The sequence below is a fragment of the Triticum aestivum genome, chromosome 1A (genome assembly GCF_018294505.1).
Source record: "Triticum aestivum cultivar Chinese Spring chromosome 1A, IWGSC CS RefSeq v2.1, whole genome shotgun sequence".
Taxonomy (NCBI): Eukaryota; Viridiplantae; Streptophyta; class Magnoliopsida; order Poales; family Poaceae; genus Triticum; species Triticum aestivum.
The window spans coordinates 169,244,755-169,253,132 of NC_057794.1; positions in this window are offsets into that span (position 1 = coordinate 169,244,755).

Consider the following 8,378-nt stretch of genomic DNA (forward strand, 5'->3'; position numbering starts at 1 on the left):
TTGTAGGTTATGTGTTGGTGGCCGTGCGTAGCGCTGACCCTAGGGGTGGGCTATGATGCGATAGATACATCGCGGCACGGTGTACCGAGTCACCCGTTTGGTGTCTCGGGAACCCTATTCACATCGTTCGGGGCCGTATGTGGAAACCTCTGCCGAACTCCCTGCGGATGGAACCTGGATAGGCGATAAACCTAGACTAGAGACTTGAGTGTTTAGGTAGGCCGAGGCCGACACACTCGTTGGGCTTCCGCTTGAAGGTTGTCGAGTACATGTCGTGTAAATGACGGTAAGTGGTGAGAGTGTGTATGAAGAAGTACACCCCTGCAGGGTTAACATCATCTATTCGAATAGCCGCATCCATGGTAAAGGACTACTTGGTCGCCTATATAGTTCATAGACAAGTTAATGGTTACTACTAAAAGACTCAAGATAAGTGTGAGTACCGAGGATGGCCCTCTCGTAGGATGACGAGGGAGGATCCCCGGTTGAGTATTGTGTTGGTGATTAGTTGACTCGTGTAAGAAAACTATTTTACTAGTGGTGTTCCGTAGAATAGCTTAGCCAAGAGTTAGAGCTGGCTTGCTGCAATAACTCCACCACCTTCTTGAGAATGAGCATGTATAGTAGGTTCTGATGTAAGACTTGCTGAGTACCTTTGTACTCATGTTTGCTTTAACTACTGTTTTCAGACGACAACACCGCCCCCTCCAATGGGTTTTATGTAGATCTCAACGCCGATGAGTAACTTGCCACCTAGGTGGTGATCCTGGCCATGGAGGGCCCTATGTAGATAGACAGGCTTCGAGAAGCCTTCTTTCTTTCTAGTGTCTGTACTCAGACTATTTGCTTCCGCATGTGCTTGTATGCTTGTATGACTTGAGTGTCAGGTCATGTGACCCCTACTTGTATGAACATGTTATGTATGGCTCTCTGGAGCCTTTAAATAAAGTACTTGAGTTGTAGAGTTTTGTTGTGATGCCATGTTGTATTTGCATATATCGAGCATATTGTGTGTATGATTGAAATGCTTGGTATGTGTGGGATCCGACAATCTGGTTGTTTATCCTTGGCAGCCTCTCTTATGGGGAAATGTAGTCTAGTGCTCCTAGAGCCATAGTAGTCCGCTACAACCCGGTTCACCGGAGTCCTGCTAGCCCAGCACTACTGCTCAGGACACTTGACTGGCCGGCATGTGTTTCACTTTGTTCCTATGTCTGTCCCTTCGGGGAAATGTCACGCGGTGACTTCCGGAGTCCTGCCTAGCCTGCTACAGCCCGGGTTCCCCGGAGTCCTGTTAGCCCAGTGCTACAGCCCGGACTCACTCGCTGTTGACCTACATGCTTGATGTGATTCATGTATGCCTGTCTCCATAGGTCTGTGCCGCTTTGGGTTCACAACTAGCCATGTCAGCCCGGGTTCTCTGTCATATGGATGCTAGCGACACTATCATATACGTGAGCCAAAATGCGCAAACGGTCCCGGGCCATGGTAAGGCGACACCCGTGGGGATACCGTGCATGAGGCCGCAATATGATATGAGGTGTTACCGGCTAGATCGATGTGACTTGGAATTGGGGTCCTGACAGCGTTCGCATGATAGCCGGACTGCCTGTAGGTTCGTTGAGCCAAACTGGTCGATGTCGAGTCTAGAAATGCTTTAGTTATATGTAGGGGAATTGATTGTGGGAGGGAACGTAAGGCTCTTTTACTCCTTTCCCTTATGCCCTATGATCTGAGTCATTCTCTTCTCATTCTACATGGGTTAAGGACTGGGCTCTCTTCTTTCTATCAGGTTCACGTGTTACAAATCCGTAGTATCTTATAGGATTGTTGTTACCAGCCACAATACAGTTTCTACTACTTTTAGTATGTTGTCAGTTGAATCAGAACCTTGATACGATGTTGTTGAGTGGTATTACAAACTGTTGTGGATGTCTCAAATCTTTTTCTAAGCATTTACAGTCGTTATGCTGTCCGATTTTCCCTAGAAAATTCTAATGCCTTTGCATTATTCTGTGCTTTCAGATGGCCACCCGTTCATAGAACCAAGTGGTTCGTCTGACCTGGTGCCTCGATGTGCCCGGCCACATGGCCATGTTGGTTCGAGTGATGGTCCAGTCAGGTTATCGGTGGTATCCGGAATATACCGTCGAGGAGCAGTTCAGAGACTTCAACCAGAGCCAGTACCTTTGTACCATCAGGATATATCCCTCTTATCCTGGAGCCACTGAGCCCCTTCACTATTCCTTTGGACTTGGGGTCACTATTGAGATGTCTGTGCAGGATGCAGCCTATTCAATGATGACTATCATTCGAGCCTAGACTGCCTTGCTTCAGAACACCGATTTCCATTACGTGCCAGCCTCACTTCCTGGAGCACAGGGGTACTATCAGGCTTTGTACTATGACTCTACACATGAGGAGTCACTACTCCGCACCACTGCCGAGATGCTCGAGGATAAGGACCGCGAAAATCGGGCCTTGTGTATGGAGCTTTTCAACTCTCGTGCTGATCACTGGGCCACTTTGACTCGGTTTGCACCTGTGGTACAGGCAGGATACATGGACCTGAGGGACCTGTACCCTGTGCGATCTGGCTTGCCAGATTGTATGGAGTGGCGTGATGTAGGAGCCATCACCCCTCCTCGTGGTCCCTGTCTGCCACCGCCTGTGGGACCAAGGCCACATCCGAGTCCCTATGGTCCGCAGGCTCCGCAGGACCGTCTGTTCCCAGATGATCATGTTCCACTTCCAGGCTTTGGTGGTGACTTTTATGAGGATTACTAAGGAGCCGTCTGAGCTACTAGTAGTTTCACTAGTACTGTAATAGTTGTATTCTCCACAGTCCTGTGTGACCCGTGGGATACGACTTGGTGTGTATCACGCTCCGGAGGTGTAGAAAAATAATGTATAGGAGCTTGAAATGCCTCCGATGAGATTTAATGTCTTTCACCGTAGTTGTGCTCTAGCATGGGCTTGTACTAAACTATGTACAGTGTGTATGACCAATGGTATATATGGCAGTTTCTATATTACCATGTCGTGCAATGAACATCTTAGCATTCCATGTTATCCATTACATTCTGCACTTCCTTGCTAAGTTTGTGCCATCCTTATCTAAACCGTTGTCTTGTTTTCTCCTAGGATGGTCAACACCCGCAGCAACCCTGCTGCCCCGGAGCAGGGGGAAGCTAGTGCAGCTAGGGATGAAAATCTGCCTCACCCGCCTTCTCTGGCCGAAGTTATGCTGGAGGCGGAAAGAAACAAGCGTGAGACTAACCGCTTGCTGGAGCGGATTGAGCAGAACACTGCACGCCATCAGCGAAACGACTTGGTGTCAATCAATGACTTTATCAAGTTGTACCCACCAAAGTTTAATCATTCCGTCGAGCCCCTCGACGTGGATGACTGGCTCCGCAGCATCGCCCACAAGCTACGTTCTGCCAACGTAGCCGAAGTTGATAAGGTTACCTATGCTGCCTACCACCTCGAAGGCCCTACTAGCCTTTGGTGGGAAAACTTTGAGGCTATGCGCCCGGTCGGCCAAATCACTACTTGGGCTGAGTTCAGTGAGGCTTTCCATGAGCATCACATCCCGGAAGGTCTCATAGATCGCAAGAGGGAAGAGTTCTACAATTTCACCCAAGGAAGACTGACTTTGGATGCATATAGTCGTGAATTTGGGAATCTAGCACGATATGCTCCTGAAGAGGTATCCACCGACGCTAAGAAGCAGGCAAGGTTCCGCAAGGGACTTAGCCCTGAGCTTCGCCGCGATCTTCATCAGCACGAGTGCACCTCCTTTCAGAAGTTGGTCAATAAAGCCATCAGTGCTGAGACAGGCCAGTCTGACTATGACGCTTCATGCAAGCACTCTCGTGATTTTGGTTCTTCATCCGGCTCGAGATCTCAGAAGCGCCGGGTGTGGATTCCAAGCATGGCACTGCCACCCAGGTTCATTCCTAGGCCATCCTTTGAGGCGCCTCGCCCCAACCAGTAGTTTGCACCATCTAAGCCCTATGGTGGCCCCGCTGCTAATGCTGCTCCACGCCCCAATGTTGTGACATGTTTCAAGTGTGGAGAGCTGGGTCACTATAGTAGAGAGTGTCCCCGGAATAACAACCCCAATCAGTCTGGAAAGTCCGTTGGTCGTGGTAAGCCAGCGGGAAAGACATTCTACGCCAAGACAGCCACCACTGCACGTGGCCATGTCAACTATGTCTCAGCTGAGGAGGCTCATGAGGATCCTAACATCGTCCTTGGTACGCTCCTTGTTAATTGCCATCCGGCATCTGTTCTTTTCGATACTGGAGCATCTCATTCATTCATATCTGAGAACTATGCTCGATTGCATAACACGACATTCTGTGACATGCCCCTTCCATGGTAATTCAAACTCCGGGTTCCAAATGGCAAACTTCTAGAGTAAGCCATGGGAATGAAATTCTTGTCGATAGTCTCGTCTTCCTTGCATCCTTAGTAGCTCTCAAGTCCTCGGACATAAACATCATCTTGGGTATGGACTGGATGTCAGCTCATTATGCTAAGATTGATTGTGCCACTAGAACCGTTCAACTTACTCACCCATCGGGCAAGACAGTCAATGTCTTAACTCGAGTGGCCAAGCGCCAGATTTACTCCCTAAATGCCAACCCCCTTCCAGACCTTGAAGATATTCTGGTAGTCCGAGACTTTCCGGATGTCTTTCCAGAAGAACTGCCAGGTGTTCCACCTGACAGGGATGTCGAGTTTGTGATAGACCTTGTTCCAGGAACCGTTCCAATTTCTAGAAGACCCTATAAGATGGCACCCTTAGAACTAGCCGAGCTTAAGAACCAACTCGATGAGTCCTTGCAAAAGGGTTTCATCCGTCCTAGCTCCTCTCCTTGGGCTTTCCTCGTCCTCTTCGTCAAGAAGAAGGATGGAACAGATTGGATGGTTGTAGATTACCGACCTGTCAACTTGCTCACTATCAAGAACAAGTATCCGCTTCCCAGGATCAACGATCTATATGATCAGCTCGCTGGATCCTCTGTCTTTTCCAAGATGGATTTGAGGTTGGGCTACCATCAAATCAAAATCAGAAATGGGGACATTCCCAAAACAGCCTTTGTTACTCGTTATGGGCAATACGAGTACACCGTCATGTCCTTCGGTTTAACCAATGCCCCAGCCACCTTCTCCCGGTTAATGAACTCGGTCTTCATGGAGTATTTGGATAAATTCGTCGTAGTATACCTCGATGACATACTCATCTACTCCAAGAATGAAGAAGAACATGCCGAACACCTAAGGCTGGTATTGATCAAACTTCGAGAGCATCGCCTTTATGCCAAATTCTCCAAATGTGAATTTTGGTTGCCAGAAGTGATCTATCTAGGCCATGTAATCTCTGGTAAGGGTATTGCTGTCAATCCCGAGCGAGTTCAAGCCGTCCTTGATTGGACTCCACCTGAGACGGTCAAGCAAGTTCGGAGCTTCCTTGGCTTAGCGAATTATTGTCGTCGCTTCGTCAAGAATTTCTCCAAGGTTGTTAAACCTCTAACTGAACTCCTCAAGAAAGATAAAAGGTTCGAGTGGACCCCACAGTGCGAGTTCAGCTCTCAGGAACTGAAAAGACACCTGACATTTGCTCCTGTACTGGTACCACCAGATTTCTCCAAGGACTTTATTATCTATTGCGACGCCTCGCGACAAGGACTAGGTTGCATACTCATGCAAGATCGTCAGGTAATTGCCTATGCCTCACGGCAATTACACCCACGTGAGGAAAATTATCCCACACATGAACTAGAGTTTGCAGCTGTAGTCCATGCACTCAAAACTTGGCGACATTACCTTCTCGGTAATTGTTGCGAGATCTTCACCGATCACCAAAGTTTGAAATATATCTTCACCCAACCGGATTTGAATCTCAGGCAAAGACGTTGGGTCAAGTTGGTCTCAGATTACGACTTAGGAATAACTTACACCCCGGGCAAAGCCAATGTCATGGCTGATGCGCTAAGTCATAAATCTTATTGTAACAACCTGATGTTACAACAAAATCAACCACTTCTCCACCAGGAATTTTGTAAGCTTAACCTTCACGTAGTTCCTCTAGGATTCCTATCCACCCTGGTGGCGAAGCCTAACCTTATGGATCAGATCATAACTGGCCAGCGGTATGATAAGGGCATATCACAGATTAAGGAAAACATCGCTAGCGGAGTTGCTAAATGTTTTTCCATGGATGAGCGAGGTGTTGTCTTGTTCGAGAACTGCTTGGTGGTTCCCAAGAAACAACATCTACACCAGTTGATTCTTAAGGAATCTCATGAATCCCCTCTCGCCATTCATCTTGGTAGTACTAAAATGCATCAAGACCTACGCCAGAGGTTTTGGTGGACTAGGATGAAGAGAGAAATTGCTCAATACATTGCTAGTTGCGACGTCTGTCATCGTGTTAAAGCAGAGCATCAACGGCCTGCTGGCACCCTTCAACCTTTGGCTATTCCTGAGTAGAAATGGGATAAAATCAGTGTGGATTTCATTACTGGGTTTCCCAGGACCAAGAGAGGGAATAATGCCATCTTCGTCGTAATCTATCGTCTTTCCAAGGTGGCCCACTTTCTACCTGTTCGTGAGAGTATCACCGCTAGCCAGCTAGCTGATTTATACATCTCCCGAATAGTGTCTCTTCATGGTGTTCCATTGGAAATTAACTCAGACCATGGGAGTCTATTCACCTCTCGATTTTGGGAAAGTTTCCAAAATGCTATGGGAACTCGTCTCTCTTTTAGCACCACCTTCCACCCTCAATCCAGTGGTCAAGTAGAGCGAGTAAATCAAATTCTGGAAGATATGCTCCGAGCTTCTGTCATCTCATTCGGAATGGATTGGGAGAAATGCCTTCCATTCACGGAGTTTGCTTATAAAAATAGTTATCAAGCTAGCTTGCGCAAAGCTCCTTTCGAAGTTCTCTATGGACGAAAATGTCGAACGCCTCTTAACTGGTCAGAAATCGGGGAAAGACAACTCTTTGGCCCAGATATGATTCAGGAAGCAGAAGAGCAGGTTCGTGTTATTCGTGAGAAATTGAAAACAGCCCAATCTCGTCAAAAGAGCCAATATGATCGTAAACATAAGCTCATGACTTATGAAGTCGGCGAGAAGGCTTACCTTCGGGTTACTCCGTTAAAGGGAACCCATCGTTTCGGTATCAAAGGCAAATTGGCTCCTCTTTACATTGGACCCTTTCGCATTCTTGCCAAACGAGGAGAAGTTGCCTACCAATTGGAACTACCTCCGCATCTTTCCAAAGTCCACGATGTCTTCCATGTTTCTCAACTCAGGCGTTGCTTCGCGGATCCTATCCGTGGAGTGGACCACGAAACGCTTGATCTAGAAGATAACCTCTCGTATAAGGAATATCCTGTTCATATCCTTGATCAAGCCGAGCGTACCAGTCGACGCCATAACATCAAGTTTCTCAAGGTTCAATGGTCACACCATTCCGAGAAGCAAGCCACTTGGGAAAGGGAGGATCGTCTTCGACTCGAGTACCCCACCTTCTTCCCAACAGATCCTAAATCTCGGAACGAGATTCTTTTGAGTGGGGGTGAGTTGTCCCACCCTAGCAAGTTCATGCATTAGAGTGTTTGCATCATGTTTAATTCTCCCAAAAAGATGAAATGGGGATAACAGAACCCCCAGCACCCCCTTAAACCAACTAGGGTTTACTAAAATTGGTTTCAATGAACCCAAAATGCCCTTCACAAAATTTTCATCATTTCTGGATTGGGCTAAAACCCCTGGCAAAAATGGTGCACTCTTTTTTAGGACATTCTGGATTTTTTGAATTAAATCATAAGTATTTGAATTTGGACATTTAAATGCTATAAAATATTTTAAATGCTCAAATAATTCTGGAAATAAGTGTGGGCTGTTGGAAATAATCTAAACAGAGCCTATGATTATTTAAGGGATTTTTGTAAGTGCCTAACTATTTTTAATAAAGCCCAACAGTTGCAGAAAAAAAGAAAAGGAAAAAACAAAGCAGAGCAGAGAGAGAGAGAGAGAGAGAGAGAGAAACCACCTGGGCCTTCTTACCTGGCAGCCCACTTGGCTGGCCCAGCCGGTGGCCCAACCCACCAGGGCCCATGCCAGTCATCCTCTACCTCTCCCAGTAGGCAGAGGAGGGAGACAGCGCACGCGCGCGCCGTGGCAACACGCCACCTCCCTGCCTGCCTGCGTCCCTCGCCACCGCGACGCCTGAACGGCCTCCCCGGCCTCCCCTCGACCCCCTAGACACCTCACTCCCCCCTGCTCTCTCCCTCGCTCCCCCAAAGCCATGGCCGACGCAGCCGCCGCCGTCTCACTGCCGTAGCCGTAGCCAC